This window comes from Scyliorhinus torazame, chromosome 15 (assembly GCF_047496885.1).
Source record: "Scyliorhinus torazame isolate Kashiwa2021f chromosome 15, sScyTor2.1, whole genome shotgun sequence".
In the NCBI taxonomy this organism is placed as follows: domain Eukaryota; kingdom Metazoa; phylum Chordata; class Chondrichthyes; order Carcharhiniformes; family Scyliorhinidae; genus Scyliorhinus; species Scyliorhinus torazame.
This window is the reverse complement of record NC_092721.1, coordinates 170,979,870-171,007,112: the sequence shown is the minus strand read 5'-3', so window position 1 is coordinate 171,007,112 and position 27,243 is coordinate 170,979,870. Positions and strand designations below refer to the sequence as shown.

The 27,243-nt window shown below is 46.1% G+C and overlaps 1 protein-coding gene across 6 annotated transcripts in view; it reads left to right on the top strand.

Moving 5' to 3' along the window:
• The window catches only part of LOC140391985 (F-box-like/WD repeat-containing protein TBL1X), a 424,525-nt gene that overhangs the window by 123,239 nt on the left and 274,043 nt on the right, over window positions 1-27,243 (top strand). Inside the window, exon 1 of one of the 6 annotated variants that reach the window (XM_072477103.1) lies at window positions 20,710-20,732. The exons of the other annotated variants lie outside the window; for them this stretch is intronic. The gene's annotated coding sequence lies outside the window, so the exon portion shown is untranslated. Of the gene's footprint in view, window positions 1-20,709; window positions 20,733-27,243 lie in introns of those variants that run through there. 6 annotated transcript variants of the gene reach the window in all.

Here is a 27,243-nt window from a genome sequence, read left to right as displayed (position 1 = left end):
GAATGGTTTAGAAGGTGAGGTTGTAGAATGTTTTCCCGATAGTTTCTTGGAGCAATAAGCCTGGAACCAACTAGTTTAAATCTGGTATTGTGTAATGAAGCAGGGTTAATTAGTAATGTTGCAGCCAATGCTGTTTTATGAAAGGGAAATCCTGATTCATAAATCTTTTGGATTTTTTTTGACGATGTAACCAGTAAGGTCAATAAAGGGGAACTAGTTGATGTAATATACCTTTGCCCAAAAGGTATTCCATCCCCTTCCAATAAAGACCAACATGCCATTTACCTTCCTCATTGCTTGCTGTATCTGCATGTTAACATTTTGAGCTCTTTGTACAGGCACACCCACGTCTCTTTGAACATCAACATTTAGTTTCTCATCTTGCAAAAAATATTCCGCGTTCCTATCCTTTTGACCAAAGTGAATTAATTTCACAATTCCCTACATGATATCCATCTGCCATCGTGCTGTCCGCTCACTTAACCTATGTTGCTTTTCAGACTGTGTCCTCCCCACAGCTTAGCTTTCTACCTAGCTTCCTATCATCAGCAAACTTAGATACTATACACTATCTCTTCGCCAAGTCATTAATATAGACTGTAAATAGCTGAGGCCCCAGACATGACTCTTGTGATACTGCCAGCTTGAAATTGTCCCATTTATGTCCACTCTTTGCTTCTTGTCTGTTAACCAATCCGCTATCCATGCTAATATATTACCCCCAAATCCATGAGCATCTTGCCTATTAACATTTTGTGTGACACTTCATTGAATACCTTTTGGATATCGAGGTATATTACATCTACTGGTTCCCCTTTATTGACCTTACTGGTTACATCGTCAAAAAAATCCAAAAGATTTATGGCACCGGCTCTTGGAAAGAGCTCCCCACTTAAGCCCACACCTCCACCCTATCCCTGTAACCCAGTAACCCCACCTAACTTTTTTTGGACACTAAGGGCAATTTAACATGGCCAATCCACCTAACCTGCACATCTTTGGACTGTGGGAGGAAACCAGACACCCGGAGGAAACCCACGCAGACATAGGAGAACGTGCAGACTCCGCACAGACAGTGACCCAAGCCGGGAATTGAACCTGGGACCCTGGAGCTGTGAAACAACTGTGCTAACCACTGTGCTACCGTGCTGCTGACATCTTTGTGTTGTGGGGGAGAAACGCACGCAAACACGGGGAGAATGTGCAAAGTCCACACAGACAGTGACCCAGAGCCGGGATCAAACCTGGGACCTCGGCGCAGTGAGGCAGCAGTGCTGACCACTGTGCCACCGCGCTGCCTCGACAACAAAGTGTTTAACGCACACATTTGATGGATTTTGGGCTGCAACCTGCGATTTTCAAATTAATTTACTGCTTTGATTCTGAAATGGTTGCAAAGTTTTAATCAGAAGTTGAACGGAGAAATCCTTCATCTGCTGTGGTGCTAAGCTAAGCCATACATATCAGGAATGTCTTCAGACTTCACTGAGTTAATGATCCACAGTTATACCCTGTATCCTCAAACCAAGTAAAGACATAATTGGCCAGTATTCCCGGTCCAAGTCCTGTCTCCTGACTCCTATTTCCGTGATTGTCAGGTGGATATTTGATTCTATTGTGCTGTGATGCTGTAATTGAAGAAGAGCCGGGTTAATGTTTTATTTTTATTTTTATTTTTTCTAATATTTTTATTAAGGTTTTTTAACAACACAATTTTTCTCCCCTTACAAATAATAACCTCCCCCCCGCCCCGTAACAAAATAGCGCAAATCCTCCCTGAGCAAGATATATACATGGCAAGATGGTATATTTACATAGCTTTATACACTGGCTCTCGCCCATTCGTGTCAGTTTCCCCCACCCTCCATGTTATCCCCCGGTCATCCGTCCCCTCCAGCAATCTCTCGTGGCCCCCCCCCCCCCAGGGTTGCTGCTGCTGCTGACCGACCTTCCTCTAAAGCCGGGTTAATGTTAAGAATTGCCCTGTGAGCAAGCACTGGAGGGCTGGCGCTGTGCATGAAGTTGGGAAAGGCAAGGGTTAAGAAAGATGGAAGGGGGGTAAAAGGCAAATAAATATTTGCGATTTTAATTCGTACACAATTGCAAATCAAGTGCCTTGTTAATTTGTAAGACTTGTACAAGCACTTTCATTTGTTTCATTATTAATATTATTTAACCAACTTGAAAGTTGCAAGCTTGAGGTGGTATGACGACAATTATGTTTGACCTTAAGCAATGCATCATTGTGTGGTGGATGTTGTTAGATCACAAAGATTTCTTCCAGCAGCAGAATAATCACCTATACCAATTAAAATGTCGAAATTAAGTCTCCTAGATACTGCTGAGGTAGTGTCAGCAATGCTGAAAATGATTTCATAATGGATCAGATTCTTGTTTTCTTGAATCAGAAGCGAACACTTTTTCTATTTAACCATTTTTGTGGTTAGATGGGCAAGATATGCTGATTCCGTAAACATGATGAACATATGCAAACAAATTTTATGACTACAAGCGTTAAGGCTTAATAGGTTGTAGCTGATAAAATCTATAATGGAACTGTGGTTGTTAAATTGTACACTTAAGTGAGACATGAAGTCATATGGGGTACATTTGCAGTTTAAATTATTGAAAATGATCAGTTCTAAACTAGGCCAATTTTCCATTAATAATTTCCATTGAGACTTGTGATAAAATAAAAAAATCCCAATTCATGTTTGGTGTAGTAATATTACTTCAGCCATTGGAAATAGGAGGCCTGGCTTTCCAGCATGCCATATGTATGTCCTTACAGATTTTCCACGCTTTACTCACCTTCAGTTTTCTCATTGCGGCAAATTTTCTGTACACTGGCATTGATTTGCTTGTGCGTGGACATGTTCACTTAACACGGCAAAATGTTTCCTTTTTCCCGTTATCGCTGCTTGTGCTGGGACAAGTCAGCGTGGAAGTTGTAGGTGTTGCATCTTTACTGAGTTGGAATTCCAGACGCGGGAAACAGTTTCCTTTGTGACTTACTGCCCCATTGGCAAGCTGCTTTCAGGTCAAGCTGTGGAGGTCAGAGGGTAGGATATGGTGAGGGAGTCACCAGATTTAAAACTAGCCTATTGCCCGTATTTTACCCTGTCAAAATTATCCTTAAATCTTCGCGGTGGCACATCGAAAAAATAAATGGGGCAGGAGGAAAGCTTCTCCCTGTCGTAGTGCTTGAATACATTTTTTTAAATCTTGAGTTTATAATCCTATGGAATCATAGCTCCTCAAAAGCCGATTCACTGCTTTAGCTACCGAGCAGCTGTCAGTACACATAACCACACAAAGGGGAATGAGAAATAGACACTTGGCTCAATTCCTTCCTCCAACAGATATTGCTTAGTTCGCACTTTCGCGGACTCTATCCATTTTCTGGATTTCTTGAGGAAAATAAATAAGAAGTGAAACTTCCAAGTAGGTAGTCGTCCTTAAAAAATAATCTCACAAAGGAACTGACATTTATTTGACCTTGCCCCGCTCTATTCCACGGATGGCATTTCAATGGTTGGTGCTCTATTAATGTTTGCCTACTTTCAGGGTTTTTGTAACTTAGTCTGTCCATTGGTAAAAGTTGCCAATCAGACCGACTGGTTACTATTCACTGATTTTAGTGGGTGGTAAAATCAGGGAAGTTATAAAACCAGATGACTCATTCAGCAGGATTGGAACAATAATGTTCCAGAGAGATTATTTGATATCTCTGTCTAGACATAGAAGTTATACTATGATCACAACCACTGGTCCCATTTTATTTAGATGGTTTTTAACACAGGATCTGCTGACCCGTGAAAAATAAATAACCATGTTAAAACACTGCCACAAGTGTCTAGGCAGCACAATCATACTCCGATCCCAGTCCCCGGACATTGGTCAATTGTACTTCCGCCCTGATCATTCGTCCCGCTCCGGATCGAAGTTGCAGCTTAAATGTAAAGGCTGTATTGCCAATTGGCCTGCCTGTCAACCGTAAGGGCAGGTGGGCAACCTGAAACCCGGTCAATTGATTCCAATTGTTGGCGGGCAGGCTTCCGACTCGTGTGCATGTGCCCGCTGACCGAAATATCGCGTGAGGGCGCGGATAATGTTGGGTGCGCAGTTGACACCTTCTCAGGTGCTTCCAGGTTGGGCACGCAGCCAAACTTTACTCATTAAATTCTGACCCATGTTTATGCACAGACTTGGCAAATAAATCTTATCCCCCCCCTCCCCGATTTTCAGCCATGACATGCTATACTTGCATCAGTAGTCAGCCCCAATTTTACTCCCCACAAATACATGTTGTACTTACCAATTCCTTATAGCTGGGCGAAGAGGATCAAGCAGGCAACACAGACTGTGTTGCAAAGGCAAAGGAAGCTTAAGAGATCCCCACATTTTGGATCAGAAGCAGATGACATTTCAAAATGGCGGCCACCCATCCCCTCGCAGTATTTCATTTTTAAACTCTGTGAAAACGCCGACTCCTGTTTGTGGGCAGATTTTTTTTCTTTTCTTTTTTTCCCTCCAATTTAAAATACCCAATTCTTCTTTTTCCAATTAAGGGGTGTTGCTAACTTTCCATAGGTTCAATTGCTCTGTTTTATTACCTTTGCTCTCGAGTTGCCAGGTATCTTTATGATACCGCCACGAGGTTCAAGTCCGAGTAATGATCAATAACCCAATACACCGATTAGTAAGATTCAAATCAAAGCACATTTATTATACACCGTAATCGCTACTCATGCACAAATTCTACGTCTAAGCTACTTTTACAATTAACAGGCCTATACTTAACTTCGGACTGGCCCACCAGGTCAGGGGAACAAATGGCCTTTCGTTCGGGTTCTGAGACTGCGGGATTCAAAGTTGGTACGGGTTGGTAGCTAGGAGCGCCTATCTCGTAGCGAGCGTTGAATTAAGACTTACTTTGTTCGGTGGTCACTGCACCGGTCACGGTCAATGTTGGTTCGTGTTGCTGGGTGACCCGGGCAGGACGAAGAGGTGAAGAGGGCTGAAGAGAGACCGATTTGAACTTGGGGCTTAACTCTTATAGTCCCCAGGGGCTTCCTGCCTTTCGGGGCGGACCCTGTACCTGGTCCCAAGTGATTGGACTTTGTCCCAATTGCTTGGTTCGATTTTCTCCAATACTGGAGCAATTCCCTGATCGATGGGCGGTCTTGAGGTGATCGTTCACCTCCTTTGTGTTCGGCTCCTGCTGGCGCCGAGGAGTCTGGCTTTGCTTTGTGTGTCCAAAATGTTACTTATTGTTCCCGGGGATTGCTCATCAGTATGCAGATGGCTGCTACATTGTTATGCTGATGGTCACTGGTATCGATATTGTCTGGCCTTTGCAGAGGTAAATACACAGCCAACCTGCAGCTGCTGGTTTCTGTCTATGTTGGCTGACTTTCCCATCAGCCTTTGCCGTTCACCATTTTAAATCGGGAGCTGGCCAATTTAGGTGGCTACAGGAGCAATTTAGCGTGGCCAATCCACCTAACCTGCACATCTTTTGGTTGTTGGGGTAAGACCCACGGGACTGGAGGGATTTCTTAAGGCTTCAAAAATATACTTATATGCCGACATCTACAGTAATTGCTTTTGCAATCTATCGGTCGTATCTACTATGCTGCTGGAAGAATTTATTTTAAATCTTTAGTCTTGCTTGAGGTGTTACAATTTTGTACTTGGTGTTCTGCGCTTCACTTGCAATGTGATTGCAAAAATAATCTGGTCAGAATGACTCTAGCACACCTTTGGACCTATCATCCAATCTTCCATGCACAAGAAACAATCGTAGACACCTTTGATAGGAGTACACAAGGAGAAACTGTTTCAGTGGAAGAGGTTCGGTAGCCAACCGTTTGAAGATTTGAAGCCATTGGCAAAAAAACAGAGGTAACATGAAGACTTTTTTTATGGAGTGACACGATAGCACAGTGGTTAGCACTGTTGCTTCACAGCGCCAGGGTCCCAGGTTTGATTCCGGCTTCGTCACTATCTGTGTGGAGTCTGCATGTTCTTCCCACATCTGCGTGGGTTTCCTCCGGGTGCTCTGGTTTACTCCCACAAGTCCCGCTTGTTGCGTGAATTGGACATTCTGAATTCTCCCTCAGTATACCTGAACGGGGTGGCAGGGATGAGGAATTTGCAGAGCTGTAGGGACAGAGCATGGAAGTGAGCCTAATAGGATAGATCTGACAAACATCAGGCCGTTGGCTTGATGGGCTAAATGATCTGTTCGCACTTCGAGGGATTTGAAGCTTGGCAGCAGAAAAGTCTCCTCGCAGGTTGGGTGCCATTTTGGAAGACTGCCCCGATCCCCCCCCTTCCCCCGGCTGATCCCAGGGTACTACTCTGCCCTGTCCCTGACCACTCGGGGGAGCCCAATGACCTGGGAGCCCCCCCCCCCCCCCCCCCCCGGGTGCCATTACAACTGGTCCATGTTTGTGAGGAACAGTACTAAACAGCACCCTGGCACAGTCTCCCAGACCTGGCCGGTGAGTCCCGGCACTGAGTGAAATTGGCACACGTATATTTAAATGAGCCTTATATATGAAAATCTGGATCACGTCGGGCGAAACAAGGTCACTGAATCACGGCCTATATGTTCTTTACTTTCTGCTTAATTGAAGAGTTTTTAAAACAGAACTATCCCTACAAACATTCAATAGGTAGGCTTGAATTCATGCTTGGATGCATAATGCCTAGTCTATGGAGAAGTTGGCTTGATAGCTCAGATGGCCTCTTCTTGCTCCATGCGCCATGAGTTTTCAATTTCACGTGCCATTGCTCACATTAAACAACTGTGCTTGTGTGCCCACAACCATGAGCATCTATCTGAAAAATGTAGTTTCTAGTTCCAGGTATTATTCTGCTGTGAGACTTATTTTTATTTTGGTCCATGGAGAGATATATTGGCTGGATTCTCCCGTCCCGTCCGCCACAAGAACGGCAGGCTGAGACGCTGACAATGGAAAAATCCATTGACCTCGGGCGCGATTCTCCGGTCTCCGGGCAAATGCAGCCAGAGAATCCCGCCCATAAAATAAAAAGGTTAAAATGTTTCTTTTTGTTTTTATTTGACTCTGACGTCCTCTATTTTTCTTCACATTTCCTCATACCCTCACTGCAGTGTTAATGTAAGCCTACTTGTGACACTAATAAAGATTATTATTATTATCCATCGCCATCTTGCAGTACCTGTTCTTTCACCTTTTGTCTCTGCTGCTCTGTGCCAGCTGCTAGAAAATATTTAACATGTCTCAGGGGTAATTCGTCCCTATGGCCTTCCCCTCATAGCCCCCTTTGTCAATTAATGAGATAGTACCTGGCCTTTCCTCAACACATGGCGAATGAGAGACCTGGGGCGAAATTCTCCTACCCGCCCCGCCGCATTTCTGCGTCGACCGGCCGGCGGGAGTCTCCGTAACACCGGCCGGTCAATGGGGTTTCCCATTGTGGGGCAGCCCCACGCCGTCGGGAAACCCCCCGGTGCCGGCAGAACGGAGACTCCCGCCGGCGGAGAATGACGCCCCTGTTATCGAATAATTAGTAACATGAACGTTGGAAGTGTGATCCAACGACTAACCATTTTTTGATGTTGTTTGCTAGTCAATCAGCTGCATTGCTAAAAGTAATTTTTCGACTTTGAACAGCTATGAATGATTCCCCAACCGCAAAATTAAGCAATCAGAAAATCATGCTTGGTACCTCCAAAATGGGCTCCCAGCAGGTGAGGCACCCTGCCGGGGGCATGGAGTTGTAAAATTACCCCAACTTCTCCCAGCGACAGCAAAAATGCATTTTTTTTGGAGCAGGCTACGCTGCTTAAATGTGCCTTTGCTTTGAATGATGACTGCGAACATGCTGACATCACTAAACGGGGACTGCACAAATAATTTGCAGGATTGAAATTGGTTAAGTGCTCAGACACGCATGAACTTTCATGGGCCAAATGTTCTTTTCCTCATTCCTGACTTTTGTTCTTGCACTGTTTAAAGTTTTGGCATGAAATAAGGAAGTTTTTTGTGGTGTTGGCTGGCAGGTGAATGTTTTCAATTTTTCATGCTTCATAAGTGAATAACGGTTGTTGGGTCAAATACGTTCAAAGCTTATGTCTTATTTCAGATCTGAATGATGACTTTCTAGGGAATTGAGGAAAACTAAAGTTGCATTGGTGTGTTGTTCAGCTGATGGCAGATATTGAGGTTTTGGTGTTCCGAAGGAAAGTTATTGGGCTTGAGGGGGATATAGAGGGTTGTACTCGATAGTTTCGAGGTCAATAGGCAATTTTACTCGAGGTTTTGTAGCGATTTCACAATGTGAGGTAAAACGCTAATCCAAGTGTAGTGCAAATTGGGTGTGCAATTCTAAACTGACTCTGAAATGAAGAAGCGCAAAACTCTGTTCTCACTTCCTTACTTTCTTTCTGGTATCCATCAGACCAGGATACTGGATTCATTTACACTAACTGTAGGGGCAGTGGAAAGTGAAATGACTTAGCACTAATGTTAGAATTGTAATTTAAATGCACCTCTCTTTGTTGGATTTGCTGACTGGTAAAAGACTGGATGTTTTGAAACGATTAAACTCACCTCTGACAACGGGTTGGAGAATCCTTTCTATTTGTAGTGGAGCACATTGGCTTTTTGAGCAGATTGCCACGGCTTTTATTCCTTGAGTCATGTTGAGTGCATGAAATAGATACTTGATTTTTCTGCCCAGTATCCGCATCTGCACAGTGTTTTAATTCATATATAACCTTAAAATTGCAGCATACATTTATATCTTGCTCTGTGTATTTTTCATCCTCCAATTGACAACTTGGCAATATGTGAAAGAATGTTCAATTAATTATTATCCCACATCGTAAAGTATAATTTGACTATTTTCAATTACAACATTAATGGGCCTAAATTTGGAGTGGAGTAGGGAAGCAGAGTGGATTACGCAGAATCTTGCAATTTCTGGTTTGGATTTGGATTTGGATTTGTTTATTCTCATGTGTACCGAGGTACAGTGAAATGTATTTTTCTGCGAGCAGCTCAAACAGATCATTTAGTACATGAAAATAAAAATAAAATGCATAATAGGGCAACACAAGGTGCACAATATAAATACATAGACACCGGCATTGGGTGAAGCATACAGAGTGTAGTGTTAATCAGATCAGTCCATAAGAGGGTCGTTTAGGAGTCTGGTGACAGCGGGGAAGAAGCTGTTTTTGGTGGTGTAGGTTGACAGGGTGGAACCTGAGAGTCTCAATTCTGTTTGGGGTGGAGAGGCAGGGTGGAACCCAGAGATCTGGGGGTCGATTCTCCGAGACCCGCGCCGGTCTGGACAATCGCCGCAACCACCCCGACGCCGGTGCATGATTCTCCGAGGTGCGGAGAATCAACACCATTTACGCCGGCGCGTTTGGCGCGGCGCCGGCCGCTGGAATCGGCAGTGCCGCCGATTCTCCAGCCCGGATGGGCCGAGCGGCCGCGCGAATACAACAGAGTCCCGCCGGTGCCGTTCACCCCTGGTTGCTGCCGGTGGGAACTCTGCGCGAACGGTCGGGGGGCGGCCTGGGGGGGAGGGGGGGGCTCCTTCACCGGGGGGGGGGGCGCAATCGGGGCCCACCGATCTGCGGGCCGGCCACTCCCACCCCGGGTTTACTTTCTGGCACGGCCGGCCCCTAAACACTGACGCCACGGTCGGGGCCAGCGAGCTAAAGAAGTCCCCCGCGCATGCGCATGTTGGCGCGACCCAACTGCTCATGCGCGGGTTGGCGCGGTGCCCATTTGATGCCGGGAAAGGAGGCTGGAGCGGCGTGAACCGCTCCAGCGCCATGCTGCCCCCCTATGGGGGCCAGAATCGGTCGTACCCGGGCCTGGTTCACGCCGCCGTGAAACGCAACGGCGTTCACGATGGCGCGAACACTTGGGCTCAATATTGGAGAATCGCCCCCCTGCAATTTCTGGTAAACCCTGGATCTACCACGTTTCCACCCATTCAAAGTCCTTGGAAATCTGATCAGCAAGTGGGTGACCGGATTTTTCACACAACCCCAGGAATTGATTTTATAACTGCTTTGGGGATATGGCTGTGAGCAAACCTGGACTTTGTTGAGAAATTTGCCATCATTAAGTTCAGCAAATACTGGACCAGCTGAGTCTGATCTAGTTCTAGAACTCAGCCTTACTTGTGAAGGCCCCAAGAGACAAATTAGTGAGCAGTTGCCTTTAGAGCAGTAATTTTCAAACCCCGGGTCATGACCTGCGGGTGGGTCAGGGATGGGTATTGGGGGGGTCGCCGGGCCATGCGTCATGGAATTTCCATCCATGGGAAGAAGTGTCCAATGGTGCGACTGGCTTTCAGAATGCCAGCCATTCCGCACATGTGTGTCCCCTAAGCAGTGTGCAGGCCCGGAGCCCAGTGGGGCAGAACACCCCTTCCTGACGTCAGTGCGCTGACCCAGGTGCAGACTTTTTCTTTTAAATAGCTGGAGTCTCCCTGCCTGGAGCGGCGGCATAGAGCAGGTCATGATGATGTCACATGTAGTGGACACGAGAGAGATTCCTCCATTTTGTAGCTGCCAGCAATACTGGTGTGAGCTCCAGGACCTCTGGTGAACAAGCCATGAAGAAGAAGTTGAAAACAGGAACAAAGCAGCATAAAGATGATTACTTGAGGCGTGGGTTTGCTAATTGTGCCATTGCAAATCAGGATGCAAAGTTGATGTGTGTTATATGCAGGGAAGCACTGGCAAATGAAAGATTAAAACCCTCAAAACTTCAAAGACACTTAAAGACTAAGCATGGCAAGTTCGAGGACAAACCTCTTGATTTTTTTGAATGGATGCAGTGAGATCATAAAATTTACAGTGCAGAAGAAGGCCATTCGGCCCATCAAGTCTGCACCAGCCCTTGGAAAGACCACCCTACCTAGGCCCACACCTCCACCCTATCCCCGTAACCCAGTAACCTCACCCAAGCTTTTTTTTGGGACTCTTAAGGGGCAATTTAGAGTGGCCGATCCACCTAACCTGCTCATCCTTGGACTGTGGGAGGAAATTGGAGCACCCGGAGGAAACCCACACAGACACAGAGAGAATGCGCAGACTCCGCATAGACAGTGACCCAAGCCGGGTATCGAACCTGGGATCCTGGAGCTGTGAAGCAACTGTGCTAACCACTGTGCTACATTTAAATCATCAGCTGAGGTCATTATCTGAAATGTAACATTGAATAACAAAGCAAGTGAGATCAAAGAAGGCTCACATGACACCTTAAAGGTAAATGAAATGTTGGGTCACGAAGCAATGGTGGCTGATAAAAATGGATCCTGGGCAAAAAGGCTTGAAATACACTGCTCTAGAGGTTTTGTCCAGGTGTCCATTTGAGGCGAAGATGAGAACACAATTAATCCTGGCTGCTAGCCCAGTGATAGCTTCTAACTCCATCACTGGATACAAAAGACTGCTTCGATTAACTGGCCAGGAGTTAGATAGGAATCTTCTAATATTTAAATTACTCCTTCCCCACAATTTGAAATGGGGTCCACTTCCTTTTCTGTAGATGGCCAGATGTCCCGTTGCCCCGCACATCGGAGCAGAGGTACCGGTATTTCAAGTCCCCTGTTTTTGGAAAAACTAATTTTGAAATTTGTTTTGGGAGATCGAACAGTGAGTTTAACCTCACAAATGGGGCGAGATTCTCCGACCCCCCGCCAGGTCGGAGAATCGCCGGGGGCTGGCATGAATCCCGCCCCCAGTGGTTGCCGAAGTCTCCAGCACCGGAGATTCGGCGGGGGCAGGAATCGCGCCGGTTGGCGGGCCCCCCCGCGCGATTCTCCGGCCTAGATGGGCTGAAGTCCCGCCGCTAAAATGCCTGTCCCGCCGGCGTAAATTAAACCACCTACCTTACCGGCGGGACAAGGCGGCGCGGGCGGGCTCCGGGGTCCTGGGGGGGGCGCGGGGCGATCTGGCCTCGGGGGGTGCCCCCACGGTGGCCTGGCCCACGATCGGGCCCACCGATCCGCGGGCGGGCCTGTGCCGTGGGGCACTCTTTCCCTTCCGCCTCCGCCACGGTCTCCACCATGGCGGAGGCAGAAGAGACTCCCTCCACTGCGCATGCGTGGGAAGCTGTCAGCGGCCGCTGATGCTCCCGCGCATGCGCCGCCCATAGATGTCATTTCCGCGCCAGCTGGCGGGGCACCAAAGGCCTTTTCCGCCAGCTGGCGGGGTGGAATTTCGTCCGGCGCCGACCTAGCCCCTCAAGGTTGGGGCTCGGCCCCCAAAGATGCGGAGCATTCCGCACCTTTGGGGCAGTGCGATGCCCGTCTCATTTGCGCCGTTTTGGGCGCCAGTCGGCGGACATCGCGCCATTTCCAGAGAATTTCGCCCATGATGTCTTATTGAGAGTAACGGCGCAAATCAGACGGGCATCGCGCCGCCCCAAAGGTGCGGAATGCTCTGCATCTTTGGGGGCCGAGCCCCAACCTTGAGGGGCTAGGTCGGCGGCGGACGAATTTCCGCCCCGCCAACTGGCGGATGAGGTCTTTGGTGCCCCGCCAGCTGGCGCAGAAATTACATCTCCGGGCGGCGCATGCGTGGGAGCGTTAGCAGCCGCTGACGGCATTCCCGCGCATGCGCAGTGGAGGGAGTCTCTTCCGCCTCTGACATGGTGGAGACCGTGGCGGAGGCAGAAGGGAAAGAGTGCCCCCACGGCACAGGCCCGCCCGCGGATTGGTGGGCCCCGATCGCTGGCCAGGCCACCGTGGGGGCACCCCCCGGGGCCAGATCGACCCGCGCCCCCCCCCAGGACCCCGGAGCCCGCCCGCGCCGCCTTGTCCTGCCGGTAAGGTAGGTGGTTTAATTTACGCCGGCGGGACAGGCATTTTAGTGGCGGGACTTCGACCCATCCGGGCCGGAGAATCGCGCGGGGGGGCCCGCCAACCGGCGCGATTCCCGCCCCCGCCGAATCTCCGGTGCTGGAGACTTCGGCAACTGGCGGGGGCGGGATTCACGCCAGCCCCCGGCGATTCTCCGACCCGGCGGGGGGTCGGAGAATTTCGCCCAATATGTCTTCAACATACAAGTTGTGAAGGGATATTACAATACAATTCACTGCAACAGTAAAATGCAGTTAGTGGCACTCTTGGGTGCCTCACTCCACTTACAATGAAGTTTGCATCTCCATTTACATAGTCTGTGAACGTGTTCTGGTACATACAGCCCAGTCTGGTACATACAGCCCAGTGGTTTTTAAATGTGTTCTTGCTCTTTGCAGTACAATTGTGGGCTGGCAAACCTGTGGACTCTCCCCCTGAACCTTAGTGATGGCTGGACCAAGCTTCCATGCACCCCCAAAACATGTAGTCTTTGAAAATTGGAATGATTCAGCCTGCAACACTCCGTGATAGAACATAGAACAATACAGCGCAGTACAGACCCTTCGGCCCACGATGTTGCACTGAAACAAAAGCCATCTAACCTACACTATGCCATTATCATCCATATGTTTATCCAATAAACTTTTAAATGCCCTCAATGTTGGCGAGTTCACTACTGTAGCAGGTAGGGCATTCCACGGCCTCACTACTCTTTGCGTAAAGAACCTACCTCTGACCTCTGTCCTATATCTATTACCCCTCAGTTTAAAGTTATGTCCCCTCGTGCCAGCCATATCCATCCGCGGGAGAAGGCTCTCACTGTCCACCCTATCCAACCCCCTGATCATTTTGTATGCCTCTATTAAGTCTCCTCTTAACCTTCTTCTCTCCAACGAAAACAACCTCAAGTCCATCAGCCTTTCCTCATAAGATTTTCCCTCCATACCAGGCAACATCCTGGTAAATCTCCTCTGCACCCGCTCCAAAGCCTCCACGTCCTTCCTATAATGCGGTGACCAGAACTGTACGCAATACTCCAAATGCGGCCGTACCAGAGTTCTGTACAGCTGCAACATGACCTCCCGACTCCGGAACTCAATCCCTCTACCAATAAAGGCCAACACTCCATAGGCCTTCTTCACAACCCTATCAACCTGGGTGGCAACTTTCAGGGATCTATGTACATGGACACCTAGATCCCTCTGCTCATCCACACTTTCAAGAACTTTACCATTAGCCAAATATTCCGCATTCCTGTTATTCCTTCCAAAGTGAATCACCTCACACTTCTCTACATTAAACTCCATTTGCCACCTCTCAGCCCAGCTCTGCAGCTTATCTATGGACAGCTCCATCCACTGGAAGGCTAGCAAGCTTCAGCCAGATCAAAGAGGACCTTTCGCCGAGTTGGTTGTCTTCCAGTAGCACTTGATGTTTGTCTTGGTCCCTAGGGAAAGTCTGTAGATGTGTACGTTTGTTACTTGCAGCATTCCATGCAAACACTGCCTGGAGCTGCAGGTGTCAACCCTACTACAGATGCAGGATTGAAAGGAAACAGAAACTTCAAACTGTCTGCTTGCAGCTTTCTTCCCTTAGGCACAGGGGAGACCAATTTTTATTTTTGTTCACTTTAATATGATATTGGAAACATGTTGCCATGAAATTCTGTTGCTCATCTAAGATCTTGTGTGCCACGACAAAATCTTTAAAATTCCATTGTCAGTGGTACAGCAGAGAATTACAGCAATATTACTAATAGAGGATTAGCATGTGGCATATAGTTTCCTTGCCACTAAATAGTGTTAACTTTCCCCCCCCCCTTTTTTTAAATTTAGAGTACCCAATTATTTTTTTTCCAATTTAAGGGAAAATTTACCGTGAGGGCAGCACGGTGGCACAGTGGTAGCACTGCAGTCTCAAGGCGGCGAGGTCCCAGGTTCGATCCCGGCTCTGGGTCACTGTCCGTGTGGAGTTTTCACATTCTCCCCATGCTTGCGTGGGTTGCGCTTTCACAACCCAAAGATGTGCAGGTTAGGTGGATTGGCCACGCTAAATTGCACTTTAATTGGAAAAAATTAATTGGGTACTCTAAATTTATTTTAAAAATTTTTTTTAAATTACCGTGGCCAATCCACCTAACCTGCACATCTTTGGGTTGTGGGGTTGAGGCCCACGCAGACATGGGGAGAATGTGCAAATTCCACACAGACAGTGACCCGGGGCCGGGATCGAACCCGGGTCCTCAGCGCCATAGGCAGCCCTGCTAAATAGTGTTGACATCAAATGCTGATGGTATTTGGAGATGATGATCTTGAAATGAAGTGTAATACCATTTATTTTTAAATGCCCTTTCAGACTATTGTTATTTATGATATAATTATAAATTGGTTGTGTGTGAAGCGCAAGCATGTGTATAGATGTTATATGTTTTATCTCGAACTTCCATAGCAGCATGGCAGTTTTTGCATTGTAAACACACAAAAATCTATTTAACGGTGCATCTATCAGCGTTTTATGATGATGCAAACAAATAAGGAAATTTGATTTTGCTGAAAACAAAGAGCATATATTGTAGACAGCTATACTATCTTTTCCTCAAGCACTTTATAAAATAAAACATTTTAGAGTCCCCAATTCTTTTTTTCCAATTAAGGACAATTTAAGTGGCCAATCCACCTACCCTGCACATCTTTGGGTTGTGAGGGTGAGACCCACGCAGGCACGGGGAGAATGTGCAAACTCCACACGGACAGTGACCCAGGGCCGGGATGACTTTCGGGTCCTTAGTGCCGCGAGGCAGCAGTGCTAACCACTGCACCACCGTGCCGCCCCTCCTAAAGCACTTTGTAAAAAGGTCCTTAATGGGCGATTGGGTGGATCTGGGTTGTGTGTTAAATGCTTATCAACAGATCTGACATTGAAGAGAGGAAAAACTTCCTTAATTTTGAAATCATGAAATTGACTTTGTATGTGTTCTGAATGGAGCACAGGTTTCATGGATGGGTTTAACTCTAAATCTGGAACACTGAATTTCTCTCTAAGTGACTGTGCGACTGGCATTACAGTGTCTGATTGCACAATCTAGTTGCATCTTCCTTTCAGTTTGGAGTTTTTTTTAACTGTAAGTCATTCAGTATGGACTGTGCACCTAAATTATAACAATTCCACGAGAGCTCAGGTAATATTTCAGAGGTTGAGCCACATTTTCCTAAATTTACGAATATTAGTGTCAGAAGTGCACACCGACAGCAGTGTGAAGTGTACTGCTTCTGCATGGCGAGTGGTGGCAAGTCCTGATGGGATTTGCAACAGTGCCTTACTCTATTGATTTATATTCAAAAGTGGAGTCAAGGATATTAGTGAAAATGGGGTGGGGATGGCGGGGGGGGGTGAATAGCTTTTTGCACGCTGAGGTCTTGTTAAAGATTAGTTTGAAGAAATTCATACAGAATTAAAAGGATAGGTGGCACGGTAGCGCAGTGGTTTGTCCCTGGCCCTGGGTCACTGTCCGTGTGGAGTTTGCACATTCTCCTCGTGTCTGTGTGGGTCTCATCCCCAGGCTAGGTGGATAGGCCACACTAAATTGCCCCTTAATTAGAAAAATAATAATTGGGTGCTCTAAATTCAAAAAAATAATAATCAAAAGGATAAACAAAAAGTATGAGAGAGGAACTCAGTCACACCTGCTATTAGTCAGATGAGCGAAGAACAGGATTTCCAAGTATCACCACAACACTGGCGGGAATGAATAGTATAGAGCAAAGTTTTCTGATGCATGGTGTCATTGAAATGAAAATTGCTTATTGTCACAAGTAGGCTTCAATGAAGTTACTGTGAAAAGCCCCTAGTCGCCACATTCCGGCGCCTGTTCGGGGAGGCTGGTACGGGAATTGAACCGTGCTGCTGGCCTGCCTTGGTCTGCTTTCAAAGCCAGCGATTTAGCTGTGTGCTAAACTAGCCCCTGAGGTACCTCAAAAGGAGCATAATAACAAGATTTTATATGGTGCCCTTAATGTAAAAAAATCACTTCAAGGCACTTCACAGAAGTATAATCAGACAAAAATGAACGTTGAGAAAGGAATACCGGCAGTATTACTAAAGGTTTAGCCAAAGAGTTCGGTTTTAAGGAGAATCTTAAAGGAGAAGCAGATGATGCAGCTGATGGGGAAGAAATTCCAGAGATTGGGGCTAGATAAATGAAGGTCCACCTGCAAATGGAGAGTGTAAGTGGTGGAGGAACATGTGGCAGCTCTGGGGAAATATTACAGAAATATTGGAGACTTGAGGCCTACAAAGGATTTAAATGTGAAGATAATTTGGGAGTTAGGAAGCCAAGGTAGGTCAGGAAGTACAGGGTTCCAGATAATTGGGCTTTGTTGTGGGCCAGGATGCATTCAGAAGAGTTTTGTGTGAGCTGACGCTTCTGGAAGGTGGTAAATCAGGCCAGAAGAGGTAACAAATGCATAGATGAAGCAGCAGAGCTCAACAACAGGTTCAGCTACCTAGGTGCGATGGAGGAGCAGTGTGAGATGAGGTTCGGGCTGAGCTGGGAATCTGTGACTGAGGTGGGCCATTTCATCCAACAGTGTGTGCAAGAACTATCAACCATCCATGCAGCATGATTGACAGTAAAGATCACCATCATGGACGTTTTGCTCAGGTGCCTGCAGTAGATATAGTGCCATTTTTGCCTTCCACCACAACATGAAGAAGTAGCTGAAATGACATTTAAACTCTGCCTCACCTACATACATTTCAACTGCAGAGATTTCTGACCGTGTACCCATATAGAAAATCGTGTGTCCACAAACAATCCACTGACTACCAAATTGGAACAGCTATTTTGCCAGCATACAAAAAGCATGTGACCATTCAATCACCGTTTCCTAGGGGATGTCTGCGAAACTTTCATTGGGTGGTAATAAAATATGACACAGCTCTTTTGAAGGAGAATGAGGGATGAACATCTTGCACAGCGTTCAGAGCCCAATAGAAAAAGACACAATGAGGCACGTAAGGAAGAAGGGCGCTCTCTTTCAGTTTACAATTGGGTGTTAAGGCAAGCTTTCAGATGCTTAGTCTGGTCAAGGGACATTACTGTATGCACTAGAAAGGATCATCAAAAGTTTAGCAGTCTGGTACACAGTGGACGGGATTCTCTCAGTCCTGGCCGGGCCAGGGAATCGTAAGGCCGGGCGCGAATCGCGCGACTCCGATCCACCCGGCAATTCTTCGCCCGGGATGGGCCAAGTGGCCATAAAAAAAGATCTGAGTCTCGTCGGCACCGTCCACGTGTGGTCTTAGCCGGCGGGACATCGGCTTGCATCCATCCGGGAGCGGCCTGGTTGGCGGGGGGGTCCTCCACTGTGGCCTGGCCCGCGATCGTGGCTACCGATCGGCGGGCCGGCCTCTCGGGCTAGGGGCCTCTTTTGCTCCACGCCAGGCCCTGTAGCCCTATGCCATGTTGCCTCGGAACCGGCGCGGAGAAGGGAGCCATCATGCTTGCGCGCAGGTCGCACTGCACATGCGCAGACCCACGGCGCCCATCTGCCGCTGGTACCGGCAGCTGGAGTGGCGTGGGTCGCTCCAGTGCCATGCTGGCACCCCCTGTAGGGGTCAGATTCGTTGCTCCTGAGGCCATGTTGATGCCGTTGTGAAACGCGACGGCGTTTACCACGGCATCAACACTTAGCCTCAGGATCTGAGAATCCCTTCCAGTATCTCCATTGACAGAGATCACACCATGATGTAGCAATTGCGGGAAGATGTTGTACATAATTTTGGCTAATAAACTGAATGAGCCAATTATGCCTATTGCTTACTGCCTGATTTTATTTCATGAGAGCTCTCTCACTATTCCCTTCCTTTAGAGATACATATATAACATATAAAATTTGCTTGTATTTCAGCACAGTGAAAAAGTAATAAACTGTCTAGATATATAGAAAGGAAACTGATTTCTAACACTATTGAAGTGCAGATTCTCAGGATGTTTTCTGATGTGTTCCTTTTGAACCATGTGTCATTTTGCATTTATTTTGTGTATGTATCCAAAGTGCTTCCTTATCTAATAGGTTGGCAATGATGAGTGTTTACTCTCTCAGAACATTTTTTGGAAGTCGAGGTACTGCATTGTCACACCAAAACAAACAGCACACAACCAGGACAACCAGTTTAAGCTAAGGGGAATTATAGAAATGTTGGAAGAGACATCAGCCTGAATTTTACCCGCCCCATGGAGGCTGCCCTGGAGGCGGGATGGGAGGAGGGGGGTTGCGTGGAAAGTTAGGTCAAGGTGTGTTCCCACCTCTGGGAGATATTCACTGAGGCAGGCACGCCTGTTGGAGCAGCTGCCCACCTGTTTGCCTGGGATAGCCAATCAATGTATTTAAAACGGTCGCTAAACCTTAATTGTGCGCAGCACTAACATTTTATGGAAGACGCACCGTTCCCACGCCATGTCATGAGCCCAGAAATCTATTGCAGACAAACTGACAGCAGCCGGCCAAAGGACATCAGAAGTGGCTGCCTGGGCCATTACCACTGAACTGCAAAGCTAAAACTGGCAGAGCTGTGGCCAAAGTATTATTGGTTTCTCCCTCCACACTGATTAGCCTGGAACCTCTTAATTCTATGGAGCCCTTTCGACAGTGCCTCCATTTTGAAGCATCCTTGCACTTTCCATCTACCTCCATGCCCACCTCCCCCAGACCTACCAGCCCTCCCATTGGGCCACCCTCTGCTCTTAATTGGATGGTGAATGCAGAGGCAGCCTGTTAATTAGCCACCTCCCGCAGGTCATACAGGGCACACGTCCGACAAGAGCGCTGTCGCAAATGGTCCCGACACCTGAAAACTTTGTCTGACCTCGAAAGGAAGCCCATCAATTTTTATAGTAAGTTAACGGTGGTAAAAATCATCCCCAAAAATATGACAGTGGTACTCATTGTCGAATGAAGAAGTCATCGGTTCCGTTGGCAACAATAGCTCAGCTGAGCTGGATTTTATCAGTAGGAAAGAGAATGTCAAAACAAGGTGGTACAACGCGAGTACTGAGAATTCATTTAAAAAAATGTATTTTTTATTTACATGACTGATCGTTGTTATTTTGAAGAGGACCTACTTCAGCACGGTAGCATTGTGGATAGCACAATTGCTTCACAGCTCCAGGGTCCCAGGTTCGATTCCGGCTTGGGTCACTGTCTGTGCGGAGTCTGCACATCCTCCCCGTGTGTGCGTGGGTTTCCTCCGGGTGCTCCGGTTTCCTCCCACAGTCCAAAGATGTGCAGGTTAGGTGGATTGGCCATGATAAATTGCCCTTAGTGTCCAAAATTGACCTTAGTGTTGGATGGGGTTACTGGGTTATGGGGATAGGGTGGAGTTGTTGACCTTGGGTAGGGTGCTCTTTCCAAGAGCCGGTGCAGACTCGATGGGCCGAATGGCCTCCTTCTGCACTGTAAATTCTATGATTTGCTTCAAAATAACAAAGTAAAAAATTTTCAAAATGAATTAAGGTGTGCACAAAAAAGTGAGATAAAAGAAAGTCTTGAATTTTGTAGGTGTTGCCCAGTCTATGAGTAAGGGAGTGTCATGTTCTGTTCAATCTTGTAATGCTATATTGTTTTAGTCATTTTCTTCCCTCATTTGGTTCTTTAGAACACTGTGGGACTTTTAGAAAGGTTATTTTAAGCAGCTGTTCATTTTTTCACCACTAGACTTCTGTAATCCATTGCAGAATTTAGCTTAGCCTAGTCGGGACCCTTACGATGATGTAATAGGTGGGAACAATTTAGGACACCCCAATGTCATGGAGGGAGCTTTGCCTGTGACGTCTTCATTTTACAGTGAGTACTATTATCATATTTTGAATCTTGTGGGATAATTTTTTAAAAAGTCAACCAACTTTTTATGAAAATTGATGGTCTTCCTTACTAGGTTAGACGAGTTCTTATCCTCCTTAACAGCTTGTAATCATACTTTGCAAATTACATTGATCGGCTGATACTTAGTAACAAAATCATGAGTGCATTTGGCGAACTTTGTGAGCAGAGATACTCATCAATCCTTAGTGACACCAAGACAAATTATTTTATTTACTCCACACTTAATGTACAATTTTATATATATTTTTTAAAAAGTAGTTGTGTTTCAACAATGTGAAGATATAGTTGTTTCGTTCGTTCTAGGTTACACCGTGATGTAAATTCAATTACAGAGTAATAGTTTCATTCAATTTAATCTCATCAGGATTCTGGAACTACCACTAATAAGAGCAGCATATTTGTGGCTAGTGAATGGCAGTATGATTACATAATTTCTCTGGCTGTCATCAACAAAGGCCACTCGTGCAAATGTAAGAAAGGCCTACCAGTAATGATTTTCTTTGATGACAGTTTGGCCTTCAGTTTGCAGCATTTAATAACATTCAGTGAATTTTGGGGGGACGTTAGTTTCGATCTGTGTACCTTCAGACTAGCCGTGGGGAAACAAAGATCTGTTGTGTTCATAGCATTTTTAATTCGTCAGAGAATATGTTGAAAATATAACACTGTTCTGGGCGCCCCCTGATAGGAAGGATACAGTGAAGAATTCCTGGATTGTTTCCAGGAATGTGATGTTGATGTTATGAGGAAAGACTTGAAAAATTGAGACTTTTTCTACCACCGCACAGATAGTTAAGGGAAAAATCTGATGGAGGCTTTCAAGATTATGAAAGACTGTAGACTAATTTATGAATTGATAGCAGTAGAGCATTGGCTCTGGATTGTCACTGGAAGAATTTATTACAATAATCTTTATTAGTGTCACAAGTAGGCTTACGTTAACACTGCAGTGAAGTTACTGTGAAAATCCCCTTGTCGCCACACTACAGTGCCTGTTCAGGTACACTGAGGGAGAATTCAGAATGTCCAATTCACCTAACAAGCACATCTTTCGGGACTTGTGGGATGAAACCCACGCAAACCCGGGGAGAACGTGCAGACTCCACAGACAGTGACCCAAGCCGGGAATCGAACCCGCTGTGAGGCAAGTGCTACTGTGCCCCCGTGTACATCATTAGAAATAAGTGGCCTGATTTTAACTTCAGCCAGGAGATTGGGGTATTGGGGGTGGAGGGGGTGCCAGTGTGAAGTGAATCTGACTGGCCTGCTGGACGATTTTGACTACCAGGCCTCATTTGAATGCCTGGTTCCTGTAGAAGTGATGTCAGTGGGCAATAGTAGAACTGGAATTACAACAAGAAAAGAATAATGAGTTTAAACTCTGGGGCATCTCATGCCCTAAAATGTCAATAAGAGAATTGTGGGTGCTCAAAGGATTGCCAGAATTACTTTTGCCACTACATTGACTCAGCATTTTTATGCGGCTATTTTAAAAGGTGTTTTTATTTTACTGCATCATTGGGATGTTCATTCCCTCAGAAAAGCTTGTCATCAGACCAGATAGAGACAGTGACCGGGATTCTCTGAAATCCCAGCCAAGTGTTGATGCTGGCGTCAAAACCAGTGTGAGCGGCGCCGGCATCAACGAGCCTCCAGGCACTGTTGGTCTCCCTTTCCTCGGGGGCTAGAACGGCGCTGGAGTGCTGTGCGCTGTTCTGGCGCTGAAAGCCGGCTCGATACAGGCGACACGAGTCCGTGCATGTGCTCCACGGCCGTCTCCATGCTGGCCCCTGGGCAACATGGCGGAGCCCTGCAGGGCCCCGGCACGGAGGAACATAGGCCTCTGCCCCCCTCTCCCCTCCCGGAATGAGCGCGCCCGCCAATCGATAGCCCCCGATTGCGGGCCTGGCCACCATGGAGGCCCCCCCACCCCCCGGAGTCAGCTCGTCTCCCCCCCCCCCCCCCAACCAGGACGGCCCCCGCTTCCAGAACGCCGAGTTCCCGCCGGGTAGGACCATATACAAATGACGCCGGCAGAACTCGGCCCGTTGTGAACGGAGAATCGCCGCGGCCGCTTTCAATGGCCCCTGACCGGCGCCGCGGTGGCGCGATTAGCACCGATTCTCTGGTCGCCACAGAATCGGCGTCGGAGCGGCATGGCGGGATTTATCGGGCAAGTTTCCGACCCGGTGCGGGCTCGGAGAATCCCGCCCAGTATCTGGGATTATTTCAGACTTAAACTAATGAAAAAAAAGAGCATTGCTGTGTGAGCTGGAAAAACTAAAAGAATAAGCTGACTTGATAGTCCTTCACAAAAATATTTTCCACTCATTATTATTATTTCTGGCGACTTTAGGACTGGCCTGCTACTTCCCAAGCCATTCAATTTAAGATCAACCGCAATAAAACGTGTTTTAACCACCTGCCTCCTAAACTCCACCTTCTAACCAAAGTTCCCACACCCAGCCCAGCTCACCTATCACTCCTATGATTGCTGACCTACAAAGTTCCCTGTTCCTCAAATTCTTAAACTTTAAAATTTCACCTTTGTGTTTACATTCCTTCATGGCCTTCCCCCACCCTATCGCTGGAATTTACTCCGCTTATAAAATCCATTTCCCTGGATTCTCCTTCTCCCCAACTCTCTTGCCTCTTGCACATTCCTCTCCTTTCACCCCATCATTGGGGGATTCTACCGTCAACCGTTTCAGCTGTGCCATGGAATTCTCTACCTAAACCCTTCTGCCTGACCAGCTCCATTAAAATTCTCCTTAAATTCCCACATCTCTCACCAGGCTTTTGATCACCCTCCTAATATTTCCTCCTCTGGCTTTGGTATTCAGTTTCTCCCTTGTGCCTTAGAAACAACCCAGCCATGCTTTTTCCTACATTGAGGATGCGATATAATGCAAATCATTGTGGATTTCCAATGCAAACTTACTCTGGATTAAATTTCAGCCCAAGATTTCTATCCATTGCAAGTAATCTTCCCTGAATCAAAAGGTTATGTCTGCCAGGCATACTCCAGAGATTGAGTGTGTAACTTACGTTGACTGTTGCAGGTTCACTTCTTTTGGGTTAAATATTAATTAGAGACCCATTTGCCATCTTAGATGGATATAAACGATCCTACGGCACTATGTGAAGACGAGAGGAGCTCTCCTGCTCCATTGGCAGATGTATGACACTATTTGAAGACAAGAGGAGCTCTCCTGCTATATTGGCAGATGTATGACACTATTTGAAGACAAGAGGAGCTCTCCTGCTCCATTGGAAGATGTTTATTTCTCAGTCAACACCAGTAAAAACAGATATACCTCATTGATGTTTGTGGGATCTCGGAAATGTAAAAAAATGGCTGCATTGTTTCTCTATTTACAATAGCGATGGCATTTCAAAAAGTATTTAATTGGCAGTCAAATACTTTAGCATGCTCGGAAATGTACAATACAAGTGCAAGTTTGTACTTTTTTCTTCACGTGAAAGTGGATTACAGAAAATGTAAGAAGCTCTTTTTAAAGCCAGTACCATCGCCTCTGTCTGTACTTGCAGCAGTTGAGCTAGTTGGTACATTTTGATGGTATCTTTTGTTTCTCACATGTACCTCTATATAATCCTACCATTTTCCCCTGAAAATGTATTCTTTGTTGTGGTCCAATACCAGGAGCTGTGTTATGGTGTTCAGCATAATTATCATACTTGTGGTTTATGGTTATCATGATAAGGAAAAAATAGATGGTTTCCACTTCACATTGTGGTCTATCAGCATATGACACCTCTGTTGCAAGGAAACTTTATGATATCTTGGAAACTACAATTTGAAAGGCAGTTCTTAATCATATATAGATACATATTGTAATATGAATAAAAGATTCCTGTAAATTGCAAATACATTGGCATTTCAGTTTTATGCAAAGTATTTTACTGAACCAGCTATCAAAGTGAATTAGAGTCTGTCTTACGGACTCTGCCTATTAAAGAAGATTAAGCACAATAGTGATAAACTAGTCGTCTGGTTCAGTCTCTTCCTGCACCACCCTCTATTCCTTGTTGTTTTATGTTTCCTGTTCTACATGTTTAATCAAAATATGGGTGTTAACCATGACTTGGTAAGGAAAGAAAACACTTCATTGTGCTCTAATTGTGGCCTTGGGATGTCCCAAAGCAGTTCACAACCAACAAATTACAGCAACTGTTGTTATGTGAGTATACAGGGGCAGCATGGTGGCACAGTGGTTAGCATTGCTGCCTCACGGCACCGAGGCTCCAGGTTCGATCCTGGCTCTGGGTCACTGTCTGTGTGGAGTTTGCACATTCTCCCCATGTCTGCGTGAGTTTCACCCCCACAACCCAAAGATGTGCAGGGTAGGTGGATTGGCCACACTAAATTGCCCCTTAATTGGAAAAAATGAATTGGGTACTCTAAATTTATTTGAAAAAATAAAAATGTGAGTGTACAGAAAGGTCAATTTCTACATTGAAATGTTCCACTGGCCACTCACTTGTGCTTTTGGTGGTGTTGGAGGACTGTAGACCAGAATATGAGGAGAGCTGCTTGACCCTATTCACAAACTGCCACAGAATATTTAACATCCACCTGATGTGTCAAAAACTGGCAGATCTAGTTCGATACCTCATCCAAAATACAGATGACCCCCTGACAATGCAGCACTCCCTTGATACTACAGTGAAATAGCAGGGTAGGATTATGTGCTAGCTTGCTTCCCACAATGGGGCTTCGACCCACAACCTCCTTACTCGGATGAATTTGTGAGCAAGCTGGAATTTAAAAGCCAATTTTCCATACGTATGATCATGACATAGGAGTGTCTCGAGTTCGCCCTTTAACCTGTCATTGAAACATAAGCGTTGGCTCAAGTATACCATGGTGAGATTTTAAGACCCATGTTTTGCCTTCAAAAAGGGCATCAGTTCATTTCCCCCCTAGATTTCCCCCCTGCTGGTTTTTGACCAAATTTCAAATGCTGCTTTTTTAAAAAAAAATTTAGTGTACCCAATTATTTTTTTTTTCTAATTAAGGGTCAATTTAGCATGGCCAATCCACCTACCCTACACATCTTTGGATTGTGGGGGTGAGACCCACACAGACATGGGGAGAATGTGCCTAATGCTGCTTTTGTGAAGACAAAAGTGTGAACTGGTTTCAACATGCTGCGTTAGTGATGTTTAAATTCTTTATATAACAATCATTACCCCACTACCGTCATGCATTTCTCCAGACTTGTTCTTGGAGCATGCTACTGCAAGGACTGGCCATTCTTCTGATAGCGTACACAGTCGGCCATTTCTCAACTGCAGACCTGACCCGCTGAATGTAAATAAGGCTCTTTGTCCACTGGAAGCTCTCTGCAAAAGCAGTCTGGATGGTCGCATTATACTTTTTAACATGGAGTGATATTCCTTGTTCATGGCAATAATAGGAACTTTAAGAAAAATAGCATTTTCGATGCTCAGTTTGGTTTAATGTACTTCTTATCATGTCTGTTCCTATCTCCCTTCAAATCAGCCTGAGTGATGGACATAATAAGTCCCTGGTATCCCTCGCTTTCTGGTGGGCAGACTGAGAGTTTGGTAGATGCGAGGAAAATGTGCCACCTCAGTCTGTTCAGCCCTTTCTGCGTGAGCTAGACATTCCATCTCATCTACCGCTTGTGGTACCTTCTTCCCATCTGCAAACTGGCTGCTGTGTTTACCCCCGTTAACAACAGTGCCCTTGCTTCAAGGACAGCAGGAGCGACATACCTGCTGCAGAGATGATGTTTTCAGTATAAATTGTGGGTGTCGTGGCTGGCTCTTAAGCAAAGTGTAATACCGGGCATGTAAAATGACCATACTGTATTGAAATTAGCGCAGTATATTCCGAGAACATTGTGAACCAGAGTGAAGTGCTGAGGATGGTAATGGTCAGAATAATTTGAGGGAATTAAATAAATTATTGCAAGAAGCAATATGGCCTGTGACAACATTGGATTTATTAAACTGAGATAAATTACATAATATTGAACACCATATGCCACCAATGCATTTCACTGATAATCGTGTCATTGTATCTTTCTTTGTGTGATGGGTCTTGCACATCACTTAGCTTCAATCCGTTGGAAAATTTACTGCAGCCTGTCGGTGACATTTGACAATAGGATTGACTTGTGCTGTGATAACTAACTATGGGTTAATTAGGGACTACAAGGTTTTATACTGTGGTCAGGATAGAGCTATATAGTATTTAAATGTTTGGGGTTAAGAATCTCATGTTCTCAGAGTAAATAGGAAGTGGTTTAAGTACAGTGTTGCACTTGGAGCAGAATTATGCTTAGATCAGATATGTGTGTAACTGGAATCAAATGTATTCAGAAACCAGCAGAATAATGTGTGTCACAAAGATGGCCCCAAATCATTGGCAATAGAAGATGGGAAGGTCGAAGGTGCATATTATGGCAGTGTAAATCCTTCC